The sequence below is a fragment of the Python bivittatus genome, unplaced genomic scaffold (genome assembly GCF_059951505.1).
Source record: "Python bivittatus isolate LINGU-HERP-01145 unplaced genomic scaffold, Pbiv_v1 ctg000480_np1212, whole genome shotgun sequence".
Lineage (NCBI taxonomy): Eukaryota > Metazoa > Chordata > Lepidosauria > Squamata > Pythonidae > Python > Python bivittatus.
The window spans coordinates 42,942,937-42,970,117 of record NW_028277075.1 but is presented as its reverse complement, the minus strand read 5'-3'; the positions used below and the strand labels follow the sequence as shown (position 1 = coordinate 42,970,117).

The 27,181-nt window shown below is 38.8% G+C and overlaps 1 long non-coding RNA gene across 1 annotated transcript; it reads right to left on the bottom strand.

Moving 5' to 3' along the window:
- Positions 1-87: 87 nt before the first annotated feature.
- On the bottom strand, positions 88-25,766 carry LOC148214965 (uncharacterized). Its single transcript, XR_015796893.1, has 4 exons — positions 25,624-25,766; positions 9,939-10,096; positions 1,821-1,893; positions 88-589 (listed from the first exon to the last, which is right to left on the bottom strand). It is a non-coding gene; the product is annotated as an uncharacterized LOC148214965 (long non-coding RNA).
- Positions 25,767-27,181: the final 1,415 nt, after the last annotated feature.

Sequence of the window (27,181 nt, the reverse complement as noted above, 5' to 3'; positions counted from 1 at the left end):
TTTGGAAACACCCAGAAAAGGAAAGTGCCAAGACAAAGTTGGGATTAAAAAAAAAAAAAGACATCCCTTGAAAGTTCAGCGTGCACATTCCATCTATTAAACCATTAACTGTGACTTTTAGAAGGGCTACAAAGAACACTGTGTTGGGTATCTCAATCCCAATTTTCACCCCCTTGCAAAGTGTGAGGGTTATTAAGGGGAAAATTCTTTGACATGTCCATGGTACACATTGGAGGGACCCCTTGTCCCTGCTCCTAATTTTAACAGGTTCATTGAATCTCTCAGTAAAGTATGCAAAGTCCCCAGTTGGGTGAACAGACGCTGCACCCATGTCTATTGAGAGTACTCCACCAAATACTTATTCTCTCTCCCGCCCCCCACTTTTTTTTTCTTTTTCTTTTTACAGTTGTCTTGCACTTTGATGAACAAAAAGTGAAGTTTTCACTAGTGGTTATGTGTCTTTCATGTACCTTAGAAATAACATGGCCAACAGATGTGTTTGAAAGCTGTGTCTTTCCTCGTACAATAATCTCTCCACTGGCCAGCAGACTCCCTGGCTTCTTGTCATGATGAAACTCCACCTATAAGGCTTTTTCAAATCAGAAAGTTGGGCAGCCAAGGAAAGTTGAAGAATGATGGAAAGAGGTGTAATAGAAAAAACACATCTTGACCATAAAATAAGCACAACAAAGCAAAACAAATATCTCACAGCCTTTAATAAGATAAAACAACAAAAGCCCTTTTACAAAACTCTTAGAAAATTGGAAGGGGTTAGGCCTTTTAGCTCAGATCAGGTGTAGTCAGGTGAGTAACAGGTATGAGCAGTGCTTTCTGGGCCCCAAGGCAAATTTCTCACAGGAGCTGGGGAAATCCAACAATGCCTAGAGGGCTGCAAAGAAATGGCAAGAACGCTAAGCCTTTGCTGCCACCTAGTGGCAAACCAGAGTTTTTCAGTCCATATATGGTAGCCCTACTCTGAAGACTGGGTGGCTGCTCTAGCCAGTGACATCATATCGCTGTTTGTCTATTGTTTTACTCTATGTTGCTAGGGGAGAGGTGTTGGATTGCTGCTTTCAACTGCAACTACACTCCTTCCTAGTTCTGCTTTGCAAAAAAATGTCCTGAAGGCTTCTTTAAATAAACAAGGTGGACATTGAGAGAGGTGAACATTTCAAATCGGGGCAGGCTCCTTTTGTGAGTACTTTCACAAAACTGAGGAAACCTCTCTGCATGATCTAGTCTTCTCTCTGTGGGAAATTACCTGAATATCCCCCAAGTATCTTTAAAATGTCATACTAATGTTTGAGGAAATACGGATGGAAGAGTTAAAACTGCTTTGAATTTTTATTTATTTATTTCACCATTTGTATACTCTGCCCAACTCAAAAGACTCTGGGCAGGTTATGACACATTACCATTATAGAAGCAACAATAGAAATAAATCAAAATGATAAAAAGAGTGGCAGTAAATCAACTCTCACTCAAGAGGGATGCCAATAAAATTTAGGTACAGTTGACTGTCTGGTAAAACAAAACAGTATTTAAAGATATTCTATAAACCATGAGGGAGGGAGCTTTAGGGACCTCTGAGGTTAAAGAGATCCAAAGTGTTGGGGCCACCACAGAGACCTGACTTTGGTCATTAATAAAAACATTTGCACATTCGGGATGGTCTGGGATTTAGCTGACCTCTGTTCTATAAGTTCTCAAGTGTTTGTAACCATATGTACCATCACATCTAAAATTCACATTCAAAGCAAAATCTTCCATTGAGAGATGGCAGTAATGGTGTCAAGTAATGCAACAGAATGGAGACTTACCTTTGTTTGCATGGTTTATCACCAAAGTTCCTCTAGAACAGTTCTGTCTTCAGTGCTTTCTGGAAGGCCTGTACTGTAGGATACAACGTAATGTCTAAATGAAGGTTATTCCATAAAGTTAGTGCCATTACAGAGAAACACCATATCCTCATTTCAGCCCCCTTGATGTCATGAAAGTGTGGGGCAACCAGAAGCCTCTCCCTGATTAACCATACCAGACAGGTTGATTCTGGCTGAAGAAGGTAGGTCCGAAGACACCTTGGTGCTAAGCCACATAGGGTTTATAGCTCAAAAGCAGCATTTGAAACTTACTTGAAAGACTGTTGGTAACCAATAGAGAGCCTTAACTACAAGCACAATGTGCTCTTGACAATTAATACCTGCCAGTAAACAGGTTGCAGCATTCTGTATCATGTGGAGCTTCCAAGTAACCCGTAAAGGCAACCCCATGTAGAGCACACTGTGGTAATCTAGACATACAGTGATAAGGGCATGAGTCACTGTTGCAAGGTCCATGAATCCACTTCTTGTGAGGTTGGCATATCAACTTCACCTGCATAATGGCACTCCTGGGCTGCCTCCATGTGCCCCTTCAGCAGAAGCCATAAGTCCAGGAAGATCCACAAGCCACAGACCTGCTATTTCATAATAGCGGCATATATAAAATATGCATGGTAAGGAATATAACATGAAATGTCTATAGTGAACATATTCAACATAAATTACCCATATGTATAACATCCAACATTAAAATGTCCATGATAAAAATCTCATATTAACTTAAAAAATAATAAGCCTAACTACAATCACAATTCTAGCCATTACTGAATTCATATCAAATATCCCATCTATTCCATTCCTACTTCCCCATTTCACCCCCTCCTCCCATGCACACAAGAGTAACACATTAAATGTGACACGCTCTGTCTTGAGGGAAGGGATCCTTCTTAAGGGTTTGCAGATCTTAGGCTTCCCAAAGGATTCTGATAGCTACATTTTTGTCATTGGTGGTTGGACTGCCTTAAGGCAACTGAAATTGTGTAATTGCATGCTTGACATTTTACATCACATGCATCAATTTATGTTATTTCGGCAAACAAATGAAGCAAAATGTCAGTTATATAGATATGCAAATACTGTAAATTTTGCTAATTTTCTGGGCTGCTTTGGATGCAACAGATTTTGTCCATGGCTGGGGGTTGGAGTGCAAAGGAGGATGTCCACTGAATGGAGGGCCAGTTTTTTATTGCAATAGCAAACTGACAGCCCAAACCTATTGCCTGAGTCAGCTACTTCCCTCTAACTAAGACAAGCTTATCCAGCTAGATGTTGTATTATTAACTCTCTGAATTCCCAGCCATATCTCAAAATATGTGTTGATTGTCAGGCTGAGGTAGGCTACTTTATTCCTGATATGCAGCCAAAACTATTTACACCAAATCAGTATAGTTGCTATCACCATCATCTGGAAATGTCTGTTTTTCATTTATTGCCAATTTATTTATGTGTTTGTTTGTTAGCCTTCTTTCCTTCAGGAGCTCAAGGTAATATATAAAGAATTCCCTCCTCCAATTTTTCCACAAAACAATTCTGTGAGGTACTGTAGATTCAGCTGAGAGAGAGAGGCTGGTCCAAAGTCACCCAATGAGCTCCCACGGCTGAGGGCAGACCAGAACCTGGGTGTCCTCAGAGTCAATTCAATACCTTAACCTTTATGCACTTAACCTGCATTAAAAAAAGGAAATCAGGCCTGCATGGAAATTGCATTATAGGCCAATAGACTAGTATTCCATGGCAGTACTGGAGGGTGTGAGATAAAGACAGAATATGTTGCCTCTTGTTCCCATGTGTCTCCATTTTATATGACAGCTTTGTTTGAGTTCTTCCAAATTTCTTTTAGAATGCAAATTGTGGAACTATATCTGGGGAAGGAAGGAAGGAAGGAAGGAAGGAAGGAAGGAAGGAAGGAAGGAAGGAAGGAAGGAAGGAAGGAAGGAAGGAAGGAAGGAAGGAAGGAAGATTAGAGTCTACTTTCAGTTTTGCTCCCAGGTGTATCTATGCAGTTTTCTTGGCAACAGAATAGAAGCAGTTTGCCATTGCCTTCTTCCAGAATATTTTCCAACTTTTCAGTCTAGCCTACAGCCTGGGAATTTCCAGGTGGTTCCCCATCCAGATGCAACCAGGCCTGACCCTCCAAGGTCAGACATGGTCAGTTAGGTGCTGCCACCTGGCTGAGGCAAATGTACTAGTTTCCATGGGAAATAAAATTCATCCCACCCACATAACCAGGGTGAAAAGGGAAAGGAATGTATTTGTGGCAGCAAAAGAATGGGAGCATCTTGTGTGTTTACATTTTATTGCTGTCACTAGTGGTGCCATGTCAAGAACAGCCCTCTCGGGTGCACAGCCTGATTTGTAGAGCCACTGCATTTTTGTAGGATTTCCTTAGCGCAATCACCACAAGAGAGAAAGGGACACAGTTAGCTATACTCTTAAAATGCTTCTAAGGATGCCTCCTGAAAGTCACAGGCCGTCCTTAGATTGTTCAATTTTTGGAATTCTTCAGGAGTGAGAACAGACTCTGTTGTCAACAGAGTCCTGTTCACAGAAACTAGGCAGGAAAATGAAAGAAGGGTCTCTATTGTTCAGGGATGTGGTGTAGGCTGCAAGAATGTGTGGGGAATGTGGAGTCTGCATATCACGGAGAAAGAGGGGCCTTTGTGTGAAAACACTGAAGCAGAATGTCAATCATATAAATAACTCTTACCTCATTTTTTATTCTAAGCATGGTCGTCATAATTTTCAAACCATATATCAATGAGCATGGATATTATAGGTTTCCTGGAGCATATTGCTTTCAACCCCCCACCCCCACCCCTCCAGTCTGTCTGCCGGATTCAGTCAAACCATCTACCATAAAAACAGAGACAGAAAGAAAGATTGGGGGCCTCTTTTAAGTGAGATCACTGACTCCACCGACATGGAGGACTGATTGTGGTGCTTTTGGACTGATTCCTATAGAGAACTACACGTGGAAAACATGACGTCAGAATTGAAAATCCATGTGGATTTTGCAGGAAGGAACTGGGAGAAAAGCAATTGGTTCATGTTGGCTCCAGCTTATTAAGCTCTCTGGTAAAATTCATATGGATTTACAGTTTCAGGCAAATGTTCTTCTTCCTTGTGCATTCCACCACAAGATTAATTGCAAAATAATCACAGCCTTCTGTGGAAAAAAATATCACATCAGAATTGGCTCCTCTTACTATCACCTTCAATGGAACTATCTTCCCTTCCAGGCAAATCTTCATTTACTTCTTTTTCAATGCTTATATAGAAGCTGATAAACTCAGGTGCTGGGATTTGGGGGAGGGGGGAGGAAATCAATATAATTGGGGTTGAAGCTGGATAGAAATGATGTACATCCCATTGGATTACTAGGTGTCATGAGGCATGATGCAACCATACCAAGCTGAGCTGGGAAATTCTTTGAAATCCTGAGCTTAAGGCAAGCAACGAGCCTGGAGAAGAGAATATTTTAACTAATAAATGCTTTTGTTCCTTCAACAAGCAAGTTCTTGAAGGCTTGTCTTGCCAAGATAGGAATACCATACCTGCCAAGACAGGAATCAGAGTTGGCCTCTATTGCAGAACAGCATCCTACATGTTGATTTTATGAGGTGCTGTCTAAGAGAGATCTCCCTTTGAGATACAATGTAATTGTTCTGCCTGGCAGTGATAGGAGGAGGTTTCAGGAGTGCTGAAACATCACCCACGCTGGAAAAGTTGTTAGCCATTATTTAATTAGATAATACTATATGCTGCGTCACTTTAGGTATGTCCAATGAGCCTGCCACAGTGCTTAACTTCAACTGGCTGTTGAAAAAAAAAAATCCCTGCAGGGATGATTCTTCAAGAGAATATGGCAGGAATGTGCACATAGTTACAAGAAGCTGCAAGGAGATCCAGTCCTATCCTTTGAGTTCTTCTGGACTGGTTGTCATGAGATAAAGAACGCCTCTAAGTTGCAAGAACTAACTAGTAATATGAGATATAATGATAGCTGCCATTGTCAAGTGGGCTGGATGACATGAACAAAATGCACTGAAAAAATCATCCATGTTAAATTTAATTCTTCTGCACAGTGCAGACTGTAAGTCGTCATCTTCTAAACTTTTCTGACTACAGAATTCTGGTTCTAGAGTCAATAGTGGTGCATCCATTGCCAAGAGCACCACCACTGTCTTCAGCTAACAATCCAGAAGCCTTTAAAAACAGACTTGGTGGCTGTAAGACCTTTCCCCGCTACTGTGTTAAAATGTTTATTTGTTTAAAACATGTACTGTATATGGCTGCCCATCTTAAAGTAAACTCCGGGCCGTTCACAACCCTTGTTGTTCACCATCCTTGAATCAGCAGAAAGCAATACGGGCATGAAATCTGCTGTCCCATTCCCAATCTCTGTCCTGCCTCTATTGCCCATTTCAGAACACTGGCAGCCACCTGACTTCCCTCCAAGGAAGTTCACATCATGGGGACCCAGCGCTAGTATGGAAAGACCTTAAGTACAGATTTGAAAGTAGAATATTTTGGTAGGCTCTCCCCTCACACTCCAACCAGACCACCAGTATTCCAACATGTGCAAGAACTAGACATTGGTCATGGACCCATTTGCAGTAACCATCTGAAGGCACATGCAGGTTGCATTCACTGAATGTTCAATCAACTAGGTAGAAGTGTTCCTATTCCAAAGCATGATATCCCAGGGATATTATCTACAATGCCATAAAGAAAACTCAGCAGTTTCCAAATGCCCCTATTATTGACTTTTGCTCTGGCAGTGCTTTGACCCATGCTGCAGAGACTGACTCAAGAGCTATGTGCTGTAATAAACGTTTACAGAGAAAGGGCTTAGCAAACAACCATTTCAGCATAATGGGGAATTCTCCTTCAAGCTCCTTCAACATTCCATTCATATTCATCTTCCTTATCTGCTTTGTCAGTTTGCAAGAAATAGTTTGGAAAATGAGATCTGAGAAGGTTGAACCCTGTGTTCAAATGCAGTCTGCATTTTCATATTCCTTCAGTGCATAGAATTTCCACATTTAGTGCTTGTTGTACAAATGATTGCTTAATGAGTTGTTCTGTTAGGAAGACAATCCTGTTCAGGGTCTGGGATTATCCTGAATTCTGGGTTTGTTTGTTTTTTTTGCATATTAAATTTCATATAATTGCACATGTATTAACCCAGATTGGCCTGAAGAGATAGTGCAAAAGAACAAGTTTAGACTATTTTGAATATGCTCTTTTCTGACAGAGATTAATTTCCTTAGCAATAGGAAAGCATACTTTGTAATGTTTAAACAGAAGCTGCCTTTTTTTAAGACCACTAATGGGCGTGGGTAGTTCCATGCCCACAAGGTGAGATATTCCGTAATGTCTGAGGTCTGTAAGGAACTGGATTGCAAGAAGAACAAGCAGGAAGTCAGTGCTAGTAAGAAAGAAACAGTTTTGTTTGACTAGACAACCAGGTTAACCTACTAACAGGAATTCAGTTTCTGAAAATGTTTGGCAACCGTTGCCTTTTCATTTAAGAGGGCCATTCCCCACTGTTGACTTGCCTAATTCATGTCATGGCAGTCACCTGACATCCCTCCAAGGCCATGGGTAACAAAGCTCACAGCTCTTATACACCTTGGGAACTGGTGGAATAAGGGGGAAATGGTACTTTGAAACTGGTACAGCTAAGGACAACTTCACTGTCTCTTTTTCATAGGCTGAGGAGGAGATGTGTTGGTTTCCTGTTGCTATGGTATTTATTTATTTGTTTGTTTGCTTATGTGTCTTCAATTTGTATGGCTGTCCACTTACTGTTAAGGAACAAAGCCAGCTTGTCATTTATCAAAGAGAAGGGGGAAACAAACAAAACTCAAACAATTATATTCCTGTTCCATTTGTCTAGACTACTCTTCACACACCATGAGCCGCAAAACTCTACAAAGAGCAAAAGCAGTTCAGATAAAATCCTAGCTGAGGTTTATAATGAAATAAGCAGCATGGTGTGCATGTATGTTGTCTTGTTCATATACACACATAAAATCTGAGCAGTTGCTATGAAGGAAACTTGTGAAGGTGTCAAACTATCTCTCTCCTTTAAGAAACTATAAGCAGAATGTGATATTCTGTTGGGTGCTGAAGCCCAAACAGTGGGAAGAAAGGTGAAGCTAGAGGTGCTGTGAAAGGAGAAAATGGACCGTCCATAAGTTCTATAGAGATTTGTACTTGTATACAAAGAGATTGTTCTTTTGTGATTTTAGATATCCTGTAGCAGAGCTAAACATCAATCAGCTCAAATGCTGTGCACAGAAAATGGTGTGGAAACACATTATTCCAGAAATGAATCTAGAATGATATGAAAATGATATGGTAGTCTGAGAAATGTTTTAGCAGTTGAGTTTCTTTAAAGAGCTATTAAAAGAGCCCAGCACTAAGAAATGGCAACTACACTGAGCAGATATGCTAGGACCTGGCTCAGACATCAAGCCAAGCCATGGCTTGTTTTACCATGGTTTGTTTAATAATCCACAAATACTGGATTTACACATTATGCTAAGCCAAAAACCATGGTTTATTAACTGCAATAGCTGGCTTCATATAACATGCTAAGTCAAAACAAAAAATAAACATCATGGTTTAGCATGTAGTAGAATTCTGGCAGTCTTTGAATGAGGGAAAGTCATCTAAGAAAAACAGCAAATCTAAGCATGTATGGATGCACCATTCAGAATATCTTCTATCTCCACTTTGCTGCACAATTTAAAGGTATTTGATCCGTGACAGTTATCTAAAACTGATACACTGAAATGTGGCATCTAGTTTAGCTACTGTAGGTAAAGCTCAGCTCTCCAGGGACTTGGTCCAATCTGATAGCTTCTGTGTAGAATCATATATAAATGAAGTACAGGTAGTCCTCGCTTAACATCCACTTGTCCAGCGATTATTCGAAGTTATGACAGTGCTGAATGAGGGGGATTTACAATGGGTCCTCATAGTTTTGGCTGTTGCAGCATCCCTACAGTCACGTGATTGCAATACGGGCACTTGGCAACTGGCTTGCAATTATCATGTTGCAGCATCCCACAATCATGTGATCACCATTTGCAGCCTACATAGTTGGCTTCCGACAAGCAAAGTCAATGGGGAAACCAGTAGGAGGTCACAAATGGCAATTGCATGACCACGGGACACTGAGATTCACCTAACAATGGCAACTGGGACTGCCAGAAGTGCCGTCGTAAGTCAGCATGGTGACAGGATGTTGCACCTTATGACTGCATCACTTAGTGACAGAGTTCCTGGTCCCAATTACTGTCAGTAAGTGAGGACTATCTGTACCTCTTCATAAGATAGATAAATTATGACCCATGTCTTCCTAAATCAGTTTATTTCATCAAATCTTTTTTGGAAAATCACATTTGACTAAATATCTATCATTTATGGGCTTACATAGTAAATGTTAAATTACTTAATAGTTTTCTTTTCTTTAGTATTATTATAATTTTTCTCTCAAAGTTGAAGAAAGCCATCATTTTCTTCCATATTGTCTATAGCCTGTTGAAAAATTATTTCTAATGGAGAAAGAGGAGAAAACCTTGAGCTAACTTTATACTATATATATATATATATATATATATATATATATATATATATATATATATATATACATACATACATACACACACATACACATACATACATACATATATATATACATATATATTTGTATTGTAAATACATATATATTTGTATTTACTGTATATGAATGTATAATATAGTATTATTGTATAGTATACATATATACTATATATATATACATATACATATTGTAAATACATATATATTTGTTCAATCTATTGTATTGCTTTCATTATGATCCCCAGGCAGTACCCTGCATGCCACAGCTGGGAAGTCTTGATCTATTGAATACTTTTTTCTTAAAACACCCCCATGTGCCATTTCTAACTTCATAGAAAACTATATGTTAGATCTCATAGTATGCTAGGAAAATTAAACCACCCTGCTCCCACGCCAGTGTGAAAAGAGAGAAGAGCTACTTACTGTTCAGCCCCACCACTAATGTGGACAATGGCTATGCTTTCTGCCAGTCTCGTTCAATAAGAAGAAGTCCTAGACGAATAGAGTTCCACAGTCAAGAGAGGACCTTGATAACGGAAGGCCTGCTACATGTGAATGTGTGATGAAATGTAGCCCCGGCCCTGCAAAGGGGAAGAGATGAATGAACCTTTAAGGGAGCAGTTTCAGAAATTGTTACTCACTCCTGGGAAAGAAGAAAGCATGAGAAGGAAACTCAGAATAACCCAGCCTTGATTTTGCTTGGTGTAAGATGTGGTAGAGAGAAACTCTGTCAGGATTTCTGCTACCTACCTCGAAGGGCTGACAAAAAAGCCCTTTTTCGGGCTTATCAAATACACTACAGTATGGCACATGGCTAGCATAAATACACTACAGATAAATGAATATACTACAGGTAGCGCACATGGTAGCATAAACATTGGAGAAGGTAAAGAACAGGGCTCAGAGAACAGAACTCCATTCCCCTCTTTAATGGGTAACAGGTGCTCATTTGAACATCTCTAACAAGGCAGATGCTACTATGTTTCTACCCTCCAGTAAAGATATATGGTACTAGCACTGACTTCCTCCCCAAGCAGTTAGAGAGAGCACCCAGAATGTTAACAGGAGGTAGTATGTGAAACAGGAGAGATATTTTCAGCTTCAAATCATCTAGTTCGGGATGCATTCACTCAATAAAGGTTTATCTCATCATTTAAAAGTATACATGCACACATGTGTGTGTATGTGATATCTATATCTATATCTATATATATCTTATAAATATATATGTACACACACACATACATACACATATACACAGTATTTTCAATGCCAATGACCAATTTAATATTTTATATCTATAAATATCTTATAAACATTTAACTTATACAATTTTCTGTCAACATGAACAGGTTATTTGCCAACATTATTTTCCATGTAAATCAAATATTTAATTTACTTTTCCCACCCTGTAGTTGTACTTCTGAATGCTACAAAGTTTCACTTTTGTTTCTGAGCAGTTTCATTTTCTGCGTGCCATAGTCTTGTGCAATATTTGCATTCCAGGCACTGTAGGAGAATGTTGAAACCATAACTTCAAAGCTATTTGTTAAAGAATTTGTTTTTATCAGTCATTCAGGCTTTCATGTTAGGTTAAAACAACAAAAAAAAGATGCCCTTTACCTAGCTTAATGCCTCACTGTTCTTCCCCACTGAAACCCTCTGGAGAAGCTCTGCTGACAGTTGGGAGACCCTAGAGCAGTGTATCTCAACCTTGGGAACTTTAAGATGTGTGGATGTCAACTCCCAGAATTCCCCGCCAGCTGGGTGGGGAATTCTGGGAGTTGATGTCCACACATCTTAAAGTTCCCAAGATTGAGAAACACTACCCTAGAGAAAAGATTAGGATGGGGAGCAAAGCACTGCAATTGTAGTGTGAGTTTTAGAAGCTTGACTTAAACAAGCTGCCTCCAGGTGGTTTCCCCTGTTTTGGTTTGTGGGGGGCGGTGAGGGGTTTTGACTTGCCAGAGAGCCTCTTGCACCCGTAATTCAGAAGCATGGGCATACAATCCACCAATAGACTGGCATTTTGTTCAAGACTGCTCCATACTGCTTTTCAATCTACTGTAGAGCTCAAGGTTAATTGAGATTCCCCCCATCAGCTGGCTGGGGGGAATAGGATGTCACAGCTATATAGAAGAATGCATAGGAATTATGGATGTTACAATTAGCTCATTCTGATTTCCAGTATGGTTGGCTGGTTGTCTAATTACAGAGGAGGGCAGCAGTCACACCTCCACAATACCATGTGTTAATCTTTGAGCCAGAGGGGACTGATCAGATACCTGCTCCTGCATCAACAGCTGGGAGATGCTTCATTTGTTGAGCCTGTGTGCCATGACAAGTAGGCACGTGGACAGAGTACAGATGTGTGTCTGGGGACCTCCACAGCTGTGACAGTCCATCTTTTTGGAAAACTTTGCTCCATCCTCTGAAGAGACAGTCCCAGGTTTAGAGCTCTAGAATAAAAATTTCCAGCAGTCTCGTCAATAATTCTGTGGCCTTATTTTCCCACTTTGCCTCTGGCATCTTTAAGGATACTTCCATATATCATAATTTCCAGCCACCAATTTCTCACAGCACAGTCTGAAGCTAACCTGCAGCTGTATTCACTTCTGTTGACATCATTAATCCAGAGAATATTCAGAGACCAATAAAGCCAATCAGTATTTCTTCCAGCTGACAAATTGAAGAATGTAAAAAAGTCACTTAATCCATGCCATACTCTAAGTTATCAACAGTCTTAGATGTAAAGGAAAAAAAACCCTCCTGAAAGGAAAATAAAATAAATTGCTAATACCACCATACACCTTTTCTTCTTTTACTGATCTGGAAGTGGGCTTTCTTTTGGGTGAGAATGTGTAATGGAGGAGGAGGAGGAGGAGACACAGTCTAGGCAATGATCAGAGAAGAGGCAGCTTGCAAGATTGATGTCAGCCCTCTGTGGTAGTCCAGACAAGAAACACCAGCCACGAGTCCTAATGCTACCTTAAGCTGCTTCTTATTTGACCATGGCCTAGTTTGCTGCTCCTCCTCCTGTCTCTCAAGGACGTTCTCAACAAACCATTACAGAATGTGTGCTTTTTCCTCAGAATGAATCACAATGGTTGTTTGGGGGATGTGCTAAATGACCAAAGGGGATTTAGACAGATCTACAGAATGCCTCAACTGCTCCTAAAACAGCCAGCCCTGACCATATCCCTTATGTAACACCAAATCTGTTTGTCACCGTATTTGGAAGACTTGTGGTGAAGGATCTCCAGGAGTTGTAATGGTATGTGGGAATGACCCTGGGAAACAGGTGGAAGAGCTGCAGACTAGATTATGGTTAGACAAGTGGCAGCTGAGTCCGCAGAAGGAATGGGGACATGGCAAATGTCTCAGAAGGCACCCTCCCTAGGACTATAAAGGCAAGGCGGGGGGAGGAAAAGATGTACTTTCAGACTTGCAAGATTCTATTAATGTAACCTTATAATAAAGTTAGAACTAGTACTTCTGAGTGTGCTTCTTATCTGAACTACCTCGCAAGGCTGACAGGAGTGGACAGGATGGTCTGCTGCATTCTATGGCTCTTCAGCTAATATTTCACAGATGATTCCCTAAATTGTATGTGTTGGTAACATGATTTGACTTAGAGATGTCATGCTCCACTGATAATTTGAAGCACACACCTTGCACATATGTAAGGAATTTTTACACATTCTGTATAATTTACATGTTTCAGATATATTGTTCAGCTAGTTCTTAAACCTCTTCCAAAGTCTGGGGCCTGTTTGTATTTCTTTTCTTAACTCTAATGCATCCTTAAATACAATGCCTAAAAAGCATTGCAACACCAATCCATTATCTTCCCAGCTGAAGTCTGTATAGAAGTCCATCAGGGCAGGAGAAAAGAAAATAGAAATTCTGTAACAGTGATTATATAGAATCAGTATTTGCATCTATGCTGAAAACAACAAAATAAAATGAAATATCTGGAGTTATGGAAATTACCAAAATATTTAATCTATATCTAACACTACACCCATAATTCAACATTTTCTGTGGTGAACCACAAAAGAAATGAGAGATAGTTATGTCATTTCCAACATCTTAGGGGTTTGTTTTAGATGTATCACATGTCACTAGGAGAAACTGTCCTAAACTTTCTCATACTATACATGTTTTTCTAAGAAATCAAAGGAAGAAGACATTTCTCATTTATTAAAATAGACTTTTACACATTTAATACTTGCAAAAGTCCAGTTAACAGTACTGTAAACTGTTACAATATTATGAATGCAATCTGCGGGCAACAGAAGAGTGCCAACTGATTACAGAACTTATCTATTTAAAATCTTGTAACTCTATGGATCTGCTGTGCTTATTTGAACTGCACTGTTAATATAGCTTGGTAAATGGCATGGTTCATGCCAGTGATTTTTCTATCAGCTGGAAGCAAAAAAAAAAAATGCTGGAAATTCAACATTTCAGCAGCCTTCATTTCTTTCAGTCCTCCCAAAATTATTTATTTAAAATAGGCAGAACATAAATGAGTTCGTGACTCTAAACATGCTGTTGATTACTTCCCCTATATAAATCAGTTGCATAGTTTGTCTGATAATAATGTTTTTCAAAATACTAGGATTAAAAGTTACTATTTTTCTTTGTTTCAATGTCCTACTACTTAATTCTGTACGTCATTTTTCTGTTTCTCTATGTTCTTTATAGCATGTGCATTACTTCATTTGCCTGTCTGGAACAACAAAAAAGTTCTTCAACTCATGGTGGAACTCAGTACTCTGAGAACTCACCTAATCTCTCTCCTAAGAGAGAGAGAAATGGGTACCAGGACAAAGAACATCCTCCTCCATTCCAACAGGTTTTGATGAAATCAGCAAGACCTTCTCTGCAGAACACAAGGCTCATATAGGCATACAACATATGGAAATATGTGGTTGTGCTCATTATTAGTACTGCTGATACCCATACATACAGTATTTTTACCCCCTCCAAATATTAAAAAAAACAAATATTCAGCATTAAGATAGGAAACCAGCTCTGAGGTTTCTGCTAGAGGGAGACAAACTAATCACTCTGTAAAGAGGGACTTTTTGTAAAGGAGGCATCTTGGGGCAATGGCAGCTTTAGTAGCAGAAGAACCATTGGAGGAGACCTTAGAGGAGTATGGAGATGACCTTGAAGAAGTAATTCAATTACCAATATGTAAGTATTAACTTAGCCCAGATAGACAGGAAGGGGTGATGAAAAAACTCAAGATTGCCCTGCCTTGATTTTCTTCAATATAAGAAGGAAGAGAATCTGCGTCAGGCTTTCAAGATTCTGTTATTACACTCTACAACAATAAAGTAGAGTTCCAGTAGTTCATGCATCCTCTGTTTCCTGATCTTGTCTACCTCAATGGGCTGACAGAGACCTTGCTAAAAGTTCTCTGAAGTGAAGAATTCACTAACGATGAGAGAGCTCTTTCACAAGCTCATTGGGGGCATAATCACTTCTTGGTAGTAGTACTTCCCTATTAACATGCATGGGAAAGGGATTCACAAATGGTGTGGGATATAGTGCTACATAGGCCCACTTTGTTCCAGAAACAAGAATTTAGGCTTAGTTTCCTTTGGATATGAGAGCACTGAAAACTTATTATGTCATTGATGTTTGCTTTATTAATGAATAAATGCAGAGCGTGCGTGGAGGCAAACCAGCATTCTGGCATGGTGCATGAGATCCCGGAGACAGGCTCTGCATTCCAAGGTGTTTCACCTTCATCCAGCTGGCAGCTGTCTTTTTCTGTTCTTGTTGCCCATGGTAAAAACTGGTTTATTATGTGCAAATTGCTCAGCGTGCATCAAAGGCACCACCCAGTAGTCAATCGTGCATTAGTGAAATATCTAGAACACTAGCGTTTGTCTGTTCAATCCACCTCTTATTATTTATTTTAATATATTTCTCCACACTACCCATTAAAATAAATCTCAGTGTAGTTTACAATTACATATTCCACGTGGAATCATTTTAGCAGAACAAGAGATACCTCTGGGTATCCATGTTTGCCGTGTTGGAAAATTGAGCCGACTTATTTCCAGCTCAGCTGTAGTACAGTTGAAATGAATGCAAAGCTAGGGCTTTTTGTTTCACTGCATGTACAAACATTGTGGTTCTATTTCCCCCCTGGAGGAAATTTTTATTTCTAGTTCCTGAATTTCAGGTCCAATAATGGAAGTGCTAGTTTGACTTTTTCACACCTCCCCCTTGAAATTGGCAAGAGCAATTGATAAACAGAATGCTACTTTCTTCTTTTTTCTCTTTTCCGTGAAGTAGGGATGTCGGGGAGGAGATTTTTATTGGTGCAGACTTGCAACTGCTTGAGATAGTGATTTTTAATCTTCATTCTCAGCATTTCAAGGGCTGAAGAAGTGAAGACTATTCTGGATCTTCTTTAAACAGCTTCTGATGGTTTGGGGAGTGAAAACGGTGGCAGAAAAGTGTCCCATGCTTCTCCAAATGCTACTGCATTTCAACTGGAGCAATGGCAAGACTCAACAACCTTGGTCGGAATTCCACGTATGTGGAGTATATATTTATGGACAGCTCTTTCTGGTTTTTAAAATCCTCTGAAATGCTATGGCATTCCAAAATAACCCTACGTAAAGTCTTCAGCAGAGAATTTAATATGAAAAGAAGTTTTCAGGAAGTACCACTACCAAAAGTGAACAGTGAAAGAGACCTCAAAATGTGATTAAGGATCGACAACATGGAAAGTCTGATGGTGTCAGGGCTTAATGCTACAGTTTCTGCTTTGCATCAGGAGGTCTCAGATTCAATTCCTGGAATCTCCAGGTAATGCTGGAAAAACCTCTGCTTCTTAACAATATTGGGAGAGATGCAATAGAAAACAGCTTCCTATGCTCCTTAATTTCCAAAGGTTAATACAAAATCCCTGTGGTTCCCTAAAATATATAGTGGCATAATGATTTTTCTGACAGAGATTTAAGCTGTCTTACTTGCTGTAAGGAATTGAAACAATTCAGTGACTGCTCCAAGTATATATCCCAGGAGAAGCAAGATGTAAAATGTAAGACTATATTTCAGAGTATGTGCCTTCCACCAGAGTCAATTGCTTCCGTCTGTGTTTCCTATACGTCTGTAAAGAAATCAATGTTCCTTTTCAAATTATCTACAAATATGTCCCTCTAAAAATGAATGAGCAATGCAAAATCTCAAGAGAAAGAGCTGAAATAATATACAGATAGGTAACTGGGTCCTCTTAGAGATCTTGGTTACAGTATAACCAGCATTAGTAAATAGCTTTATCTACCTATTGCAAACTGGGCCTCCCAAACTGGAAATGAACATATTCTGAGAGTGAGTCTGATTTGAGCTTCATATAGATGAAAGGCAGTGAGACCAATCAGTGATGACTTATGAGTACCAAGGGAGGAAGTCAGTCAGCCACAAGCAATTTTTTTTTTTTTTGCTGTCTAGAGGTTATAAATGAAACACTCTAAAAAGAGAAACAAAAGATAGAAAACTAAAAACTGAGAAGAATGTCTTAGGCTTTCTCAAAGGTTTATCATATTTCAGTTCCATATTAAAAGCCCAAACTTATTTCCAGGATGAAAGAAAATTGTTTCTTTTTCAGCTAACCTCAGTTAAACAAAGCAGTTGAACCAGATGTGATAATCGACCAGTTCTGTCAGCTGCTATGTTCATCATCATCAACAACATCATCAGGGAGAGTCTGGTTCAAGAGGAATTATTAAAATGAAGTACGTAATGCAAATATACAAGTTGTTTCATTGCTGCAGCATTTTATTTTTAAAAAGAATGTTTAAAGTTGTGTTACTATGGTATGTGATTATTATTCAGAAGTATACTATATACTGCTACAACACACTTCTGCATTTTTGAAGTTAGTGCATACATGCTTTGCTGCTTAGAGCTGCAGATCATGTCAATAAGAAGTTTATTACAGACAGCCTTCATATAACAGTCATCATGAATTTCAACTAAACTTGACTTGGAGATACAGTTATAGACTGGGCTAAGAAGTTAAGAAACCATCCTAGAAGAAGGCAATGGCAAAAATCTTATCATCACCAGATACAAATATAGCAGGATAGACCTTCAGGTCCCAATTCACATCTTAGAACGGGAGTTATCAGTATCTAAAACAACTAAAATCAACCCTTAAATACTATTCTTTACAGAATATATTTTGTGCTCCATAGAAGAAAAAACAATAGAGGTATTGCCTATAATTAACATGTCTCTTCCCACTTCTGGTAGGCTATCAACTGGACAAGAAAAGTCAAGCAACTAGATCAAACAGCTAAGAAGCTTTTCTCTCTGAAGAGAAGCCTTCTTGTGTTGAAAAATCACAGAATAGCCATTTATGGTGGTTGACACCTCTGGTAACTTTGATGTGTGTATCATGATTGTCTGAGTGTGCTTGGCGTTAATTGGAACTTTGTCCATGAAGGATCATATTGAGGTAATCTACAGTGAGAGTGTATAACCTTTTCTTAACTAATGACCAGACCTGGATTTTGTGTCCTAAGTCAGAAACTGCATTCCAAAAAGTAAACGAGGCCAGGACATAAACTAATTTTTATTTAGATTAATTTAAATGTAATCAACATTAACAATGCAAATGTACTATCAAAAATATGGTGGGGGCATATCTTCAGAGCCAAAACATTAAGAAACATGTTGTTTGTGGCACAGATTCTACAACAGTACTTTCCCCCTCTCTAGCAGAAAGTATAAGACCTAGATTCTGCTCTTATTACTTGATTTTAATTTAAAGCAGTTCTCTGAATCGTAATCAATATCTCTTCATTTCTGTCCTCTCTAAAGCATAAATATTAGCATTACAAAGACAGACTTATTAGTGAAATAAAACTAGCATCTATTATCAAGGGGGAAAAGTGCATCTTCAGTAAATATAGGATTATTTATAATAAAGAAAATATTGCCAAAGCTGAAATGCAGCAAAGAATAAATATTGCACTGAAGTGTATAGACCAATGGCAATAAGTTTGGCCTAAACATCTGAAAAAATTAATTGCCAGGAAGACTGTCCTTTTGGGTTTTTTAGATTTTTCAGTTCCTTTTGCCCCAAGTCATAATTTTGTTCAGTTATGGTCTAATATGCCAAGATATGCTACCAATGCCTCCTCCTGCTTCTTCAGAACTGTATGCATTATGAAAACCCACAAACACAGCCTAACCTAGGGCAGTTCTTCCAGCAGACAGCACTGATATAATTACAGTAGTTTTTGGTGCAATAAACCAGATGTTCTTGTCCTGGAATGCAGGCATTTTCCCCCTCTTCCAGCACCATTTAATATGTTGCCTCTTTTTAAGCCTCACATCAGCTGTTCATAAAACTCTTTCCCCACTGAGTATACTTTACAGATTTCGTTTACAGATGCTTACAGTATATGTCGGAAAAGAATGAGATAACTGGGGAAAAAATGAAATTTAATGGATTTTAGGAAAATAAAAGAAGAAAATCCATTTCTTCTCTTTTTAAAAAAAAAATTTCCTGCTATGTTTAAAAACTATTCTTCTTGCTCTGGTTGATATAGAAATAGTAATGTTGAACCATCTAAATGTTTTAACTGATGTCATTTGAATGCAAAATGTATTTGCCAGAAAATAAAAAGAATTTCATGTGTTTCATGTAAGCCATGCTGCCCTTTAAAAATGTTCAGGAAATTCTCTATCCTATCCATTCATAAGAGAAATTATTTAATTTTAAGCACCTGCAAAATATTGAGAAGATTGGTTTTTATCCGATTTATATCTTTTCTGTGCTTTTTTTTCATTTTATTAAAATGATTTTATTATTTTATGTGTTTGAGTATATTTAGTAACTCTGTAACTACCCAGATATTTTTAATTATGAATAATGCCTGGCATAATTTAATTATTATTAATAATAAATACATAAAGAGACATATTGGAGATTTCTTAGCTGTGGTTGTTGTAACAGCCCATCAGCTTGAAGGGTATCTATTATGTTGAATACATTGTGTGCCCTTTACGGATTACATGTACTACTGCATTACAATGTAGTACTTTTATTTTGGTGCAATGCTTTATTTTATTGATTATTTTGTTACATACTTCTCTTTGCACTTCTAGGACACTCAAAGCACTTAGCATAACAAAGAAAAAGAAAGAAAGAAAGAAAGAAAGAAAGAAAGAAAGAAAGAAAGAAAGAAAGAAAGAAAGAAAGAAAGAAAGAAACAAACAAACAAACAAACAAACACAGGCCCCTGTACATACAATGCTATAAAGCAGTTAAAATCCAATTAAAAATAATCAGCAACTAAACTAATTCTCAACTAATCATATCTAAATATCTTTTTAGAAATGTGAATAAAAATAAATCAGATGCCTAGTTTATCAAATGTATGTTAGGGAAACATGTGATATAAAAATATCAATTCCTGTTATAATGCATAATAATTTTAAGGAACCAAAAATTGATTAAATTTGTTTTCATTCATCATAGGCAACTGTCTGGCAAGGATGAGAAATTATAGATCTATCTGAGGCTCATGAAGCTGAGAAAAGTATGAAGCTTGTGGAACATAAAAGTTGTTCCAGAAAGGGTAGATTTAACATATATAATTGAAAGCATTTTTGCTTTCCTTCCAATTGACAATGCAAACTCTGAAACAATTCACCCCTCTCCTGAACACTCATAATATGTATGATTGGTTCATATGATGCAGATTCACTAACAATTAAAGACTAAACCCCACCAAGTCATTCCAAGTATCGAAAACAACAGAATAAAACTGGAGTTTCAGTGCACTAGGGGCTATTATTTTTTGTCCTTGTTTTATGTAGTCTAGATAAAACTGGTCCTATTTCAGCTCTGGATGATCTCATACACCCAAAAAAGATAACTCTGACAGGACTACAGAGCCGACATAGCATCAAGCACAAGAGTTCCGAGTTAATTTTCTTTGATAACCGATTAAGATAGCAAACTGTAAATGGCTCTTAACACTTTTCCAACAGCAACCTAATGTGTTCTTCCTTTACTGATAGATGGACTGAGACTTTGGCTAAGGTTAACAAGGAACCAAGAAGATCTTGCCTATGTCTTCTTCTCATGCCCTTCTGGCAATAATGAATACCTTATATCCTACATTTCCACTAGACTAGTGGATCAGGCAAGATACAGTACAACTACAGTCCTTCCAGAAAGAGGGTTCTGAGTATTGAGTTAATATCCATAAATGCATTTACATTTCACCACACATTCCAGTCAATGTGCGCACACACACATACACACAGCTGGTAAAACGGACAGACTACAAACATGTAACAGAAACTTCATTACACAGTTACGGAACAGCCCAACTGCTTCATAAAACACACACATCGGAAAGGGGTTCACACTGGAATATACGTCTCAAATGATTTGGCCATTGATTTAACTTAGCAGTACGGGAAAAAGGTGTAGAGAAATGGGAAATATGGGACAGTGTACATAGATCATTGTGTAAACCTTGCACAGTATCTTGATGAAGATAATTTGCTAAATGTAGAGGTCTGGGTACATGGCAGCAACATTGATTGTAAGGTAGATTGAAGAAGGAATAGACTCTTCTTGAATCATTAGAGCAGGAAATGCCAATATCAGGAGGCCACCTGTTGTGGTTTTTCTTTATGCATGTGGTAGTATAGTGTAGAAGCAGCTGCTGAATATTGAGACCTGGGATATTAAAACTGACAGACATTTCCCCCCTTGTAGGAAGCACATCACTGTGAGAAAGATGTTGATGGCTGTTCTTTTCTTCTGCTACGTACCAGCTCTTGGCATTTGGTTCCATTTTATCCTGCTACTCCTCAAGAATATTATACTCAGATCTTCTGTGTTGTGAACATTTATCTCCACACCTTCCTGATGAAAGGGATGTGTGATGGAATGGAATTATGAAGGCCAGGCTCAGAGAGATAAGCATTTTCTTAGCTCGCGCAGGAGCGTGGGAACTACAAGAGGATGAGACTGGCACCTCCCTGAAGAATTCACACTGTTGTGGCTGGCTGACTTGGGACCTGGGGTTTCAGTCTGGGAAGAGTCTTGCTAGAGGTTGTAGCTAATAAACATAGCTGAACTGATTTTGCATTGCCTCGTGGAGTTCCTTGGGCTAGGCCTGACATCAATCTTCCCAGACTGAAACCCCAGGTCCCAAGTCAGCCAGCCACAACACTGTGAATTCCTCAGGGAGGTGCCAGTCTCATCTTCTTGTAGTTCCCACGCTCCTGCGGCGAGCTAAGAAAATGCTTATCTCCCTGAGCCTGGCCTTCATAATTCCATTCCATTACAGATGGTACTTAATCTTTCTTTCGAGGGATTCAAGTTAGTTTTTACATCCTATAGTGACAGGGGATGGTAGCCATTAATTATTTTCTGTGCGGTAGCTGTTTATTAAGAAATCACATGATAGTACTACCTATATGCAGAACCAGTCATTGTATGTTCCACTGATGAAGTCTACGAAGCATTCCCACAGGTTGATTGCACTTAGATATCACATTCTCCATTTCTCCAAACCATGCTTGTAGTCCCCCTCTTCTCCATATGTGCTACGTAGTGTATTTCATGATCAAACCACAGTTTATCATAAAAGACCATGCAGCAAACTATGATGTGAATAAGCATACCAAGCCAAGACTGAGCTTCAGCAATGATATCTCTATAATGGTTGATGGTTTGATGAGACATGAATAAAAGCAAGCTTTCACATTTCAACCACATGTTTAAAGGTAGATGATTCCACACACTGGAGAATAAATAGCCATCTGAGTCCACTCTCTGGTGCATGTGAGGATAGCATCAGCCAAATGCTCTCCGCTTGCCAGTAGGACAAATGAATTCCTGGTGTAATCTTATGACGTTTGCAGAGTTTCACCAGTAGTATGCTTACCTCAGGGGACCAGTCTGCTAAATTTATACTTTGTCAAATATAAATGCTTCCCATAAAGTGGATTTTACATGACTTTGAAACATGGTGTAATTTTTCACTGATGTGGTAGAGGATACAGACACTGCTGGCTTGATTTTATAGAAATCTTTGAAAACAGTCCATGAAGTATTTGAGGAAACCTAAGAGGCACCCACACGTTTGGAAGGAGATGATAGGACACTGCTATTATGCAACCACAGCCAGCCCCCCACTTTGAAAAAGAGCTGTACTGTATCAGTTTTGCATTTTTGCCTTCTTTAACAAGAATGTCAGAGTTAAAATAGATAAATAAATAGGCCTGTCTTGGGATCCAAGCTTCAGATCCTTTCCATCACAGAGCTTGTAACTAAGGCCTTTACATTTCCTCATATGGCCATGCTCTGCTCATGTAATGTTTCCACTGCATACACTTTCATCTTCCAAATGTTTCCTTGCTCAGCCATTATTGCAATTGTATAAAACCTCTGCTTGAAATTCACCTGGCTGTGAGACATCGTCTTAAAGACTGAGGAGCCTTGACAGTATTTTTAAGCAAACTGGAGCCCCATGCAAATTTCCCCCATGATTTATGGCAAATATAGGGGCATTTTCTAAAGCTGGATGGCTGAAGACTAGTTCATATGAAACACTAAGCCTAGAATAACCTTTTGCCAGAGGTTATCCTACAACTGACCCTAAACTATTCACCTCTAAAGAAGGTTGCCCTCCCCCCCCAAATACCCCTTATCCTAACTGACCCTCTTTGAAGCAGAGGTAAGGCAAGGGTCAGTTACATGCAAGTTGTCCAAAATAATAGCTCAGAGGGTTTAACTAAGGCCAGTATTTGAAATACTGGGTGGTCTAAAAGGTGTTTCTCTTCTATTTACAGTGACTGCTTCCATTCCTAAATCCTTTTCTACTTCCATTTCATATTCCCAGGGTGCTGACTACCTCTAAGCGTGCTGCACAAGAGTTGGGGGGGGGCATGAATCTGGTCCATTTTGCTGCATAAAGTCTTACGTTTGCCACCTTTGAAAGGCCCACCAGACACTTTACTCCAGTCTTCTAGCACAGGGCAGGTTATTTGTATTCCATTACCATTGCTGGGTATTGGGAGCAAATAAATTAGAAATACTGAGAAAGACAGAAATGATCCAAATCAAAAGGGGGGGGGGGAAATGTAGAGGTTTTTTTTTTTTTAATCCAAGTTAGGAGCATTCCTATTACATTTTGCTTTCAGACCAACCCAGCAAGGTTGTCCATAGTATTCTAATCCTACATATGGTTAGATTAAGCCAAGAAACTAAACCATAGAGGAAGTAATTCACACTTGACAGCACCCAACTAAAGTCAAAGAAAATTATTTCCCAGCCAGAAATATAATTGCCAGAGATAACATGCAGAAAAACAATTCCTCAAATCTTGCCAAGAATCATGTTATAAAGAAACAAATCCACATTACCCAACACGCTGCTCCTTCAGCACCCCACTAAAGAAGTTGTACTGAGGGGCATTAGATGGCCCCTTGGAATACCTCCCCACCTGCACTTTTGCACGGGCTTGAGGATTTTTCTCTTGCTTGCCCCTCCTTCCCTTCTTCCTCTTCCTCCTCTATGCCTCTTCAAGGAATTCTGAGGATCTACAGCAAGAAGAATCTTTCTGAGGCTGACAATGGCCATGATGAACAAATCTTAAAGGCATAAGCTTTGATTTCTGAGAGCACATTCATTAACTTGAGAAAAAAAGCCAGTCCCCAATGGATGTCCAACAACTGCAACACTCTATTGCAGAGAACATACCAGCAGCATGGCTGAATGCCTCTGTTTCAATACAGTGCCACCTAGGGTTCAAATAGCAGTATCACAGTTCGATTTTGACTTCCTCCATGGTTCTGTGATGACATTAAGGAATTATGAGGGCAGGACAGAATGCTACGGTATCTCAAAAGTCAAATGCCATGAGAAAAGAAAAAAGGTCTCCTAGTACTAGTGACAACCCTTTCTGTTAGGAGGAAGAGAAGTTGACTGTAAACCGGGCAGCTAAAACCACTCCAGAAGTTTATTCAAAGCAGTATCATCAACCATGGTGACACTGGCTCTAAAATCAATGGGTTACATTTTTCTGATCCATTATCTAGTGTAAGTCATTGATCTAGGCAACCAAAACTGATAATTGGTCCAGAAATCAGTTTGAAATAGATTTAAGTCGTGGATGGGCAACCTTTTGGCCCCCAAAGCTGCATAGGTTGCCAACTTGGGCATCTGAACCATAAATGTACACACTCTTTTAGATGTAGACCCAAATCTGCCCACATCTCCCCTCTCTTCATCCTCTCTCCCACTCCAGATCCTTGGTTGCCTGTTCATATTAACAGTGGAAGCCACCAGACCTTGCCATCTGGGGATTCATTTTCTGCTGGTCTGCTAATCAATTGGCCAGTCGAAAAAGCAAACTAGACTCCCTATAGCTCTATCAGCTGAATTTTTTTGAAACCCAAGGGGCTGCAGATAGGGTTTGAATTATCAGTTCTACTCAAGAATCCTAGAAGTTAAGACAGTAGCATCCTCTCTGCCACTTTGTAGATGCTTGGAATGTTTGATTCTGGGCCTTAGTTATCCACAATAACTTTTTCTGTCTGACACAGATCTTGCCACTGCCTTTTAAAGGTAATAGGTGTTAACCTTCTCCTTCCCTCAAGAAAGCATTCTACATTTTTAAAATCTGTCCATCGAACCCACTTATGGCAGATTCCAAAATTTTGGCATGACAAGGATCACAGATAGGTCTCCCAAACAGCTTGTTTCACATCCTTACGTTGTACATAAACTGACATTTATACAAAATTTCAGTAACCAAGCAGCTGGTGTCCTAGCGCTGTCAAAATGAACACTGTCCAAATCAGGGTGCATGCAAGCAATTTCATCCAGAAAATATACAAACAGATTTTAACAATTTTTCAAAGGCTCCATAAGACAGCTGATTACCTGAATCTTTTTGTCATTTTTTGTAACCACTGAAAAGTTTCATTAGTTTTCTGCAAAAACAATAGAGAAATACAGTAAACAGTAAAGTTTACTGTTTACTGTCATCACCTCTGGAGTTAGCCCTGCAGAACAAGACCTATTTCAGTTTCCTACCTGTATTCAGTCATGGTCACCAGGAGACTTCTAACCTCTTAGTAAAAATCAATAGAATCCAAAGGCCTTCCTTTCAAGATTTCCAAACATGAAAGTAAAATATTTGTGCAGGTGGGAGGAACAATAACTAACAGATAGTGCAGTACTTTGTTCCTGCTCATCAAATTCTCATGGGTAGAAATCTTTCTTCTACATTATCTAGTTCCTTCTGCTTCCATCCCTACTTCCTCTGTAGCAATGTGCTTCCTCTTTATTAGAATGATGTTACTTCTAGTTCCCCCTATGCAGCCCAAATATTGTCTGAAAGAAAGAAAAAATATAAATCCCTGAAGGATTTTCACTTCACTGCCAGAATTATGAAGCTGATTATTGAGAACATTTTTATAACAATAATGTGTATTCATTTATATGATTTGTACCCTGAATTATTGCTCTGGTAAACAAATTAAGAAGTCACTCAGTGTTTACGCTGCTATTGAAAGACGAGGGGGTGGGGTTTCTCTGCCTTTTTCAATCTGCGTGTGGACTGGTGGTGGTGGTGGCGGTGAGGTTATACCAGAATCTGGGATAACAAGGTAATTAATACAGGGAAAAGAAAAGAGGCTGAGGTGAAGCAGGAGAATGGAATCAGAAAATGATTGTAGAAGTAAAAAATGTTCCTCCTCTCCCCATTATTTCAACTTTTAAAATAAAACTGTTTTAAGTAATTCTAGTAAGGAATCTCAGCAAATGTACTGAAGGAGCTAGTCCATCAAGAGATCCAATTTTGTGTGTGTGCGTGCGTGTGTTATGTTTTGATATTATAAAATTATTTTTAATCTAAGATATAGTTACAATTGATGTCTATTCCAACAAATAACTAACCCTAACCTTGTTGATTGAATTTATTACGGCACTTGGTAATAGGATGAGCAAATATGTAACAGGGGCCTCAAGATGTGCCTCATAAACAAAAACAATTTCAATTTAGGTTTTCTGAAGTTGCTTAGCACTTCTAGCTGATCATGATGACTGACTGGTAAACTTCATTCATCTCTAAAAGGCCAAATCCTTACTTGCCCCTTGCAGAGCATTTATAAATAGATGGTAGCATCAAATAATAAGTTGGCACTTCAAGATCAAAGTTATATCATTTATCCTAAGGAAAATAAATTATGGAAACTGGACAGAGCAGAAGAGTTAACTTCGCTTTTGCTGCCTCTCTGAGGGAGAACATTTTCATTCTCATATCTTCCTTTGATGTTTTTAGAGAGTTGACTGAGAATCAGTCTTCATAGCAATGAGATCTTTAGCTGTTTAATTTTCTGCAGTGGTTGAATGTAAAAAAAGAGAATGAATAGACTTAAAATTTTGTTGCTCTCTATCAGCTTTCATTCTGATAACTGCTTGCCACAATGCACTTCATGGAAGTTTTGTAATTGAAACCACTATGTGAATTTCTTGATTCCAGTACTGAAGGGGGAAAAATGCAACATCAGTCTCAAGGTTTCCAGTGGTCTGCTCAGAATAAATATTCAAAACCAAGGTTTATGACAATTAATAGCTGAAAGACTCTAGG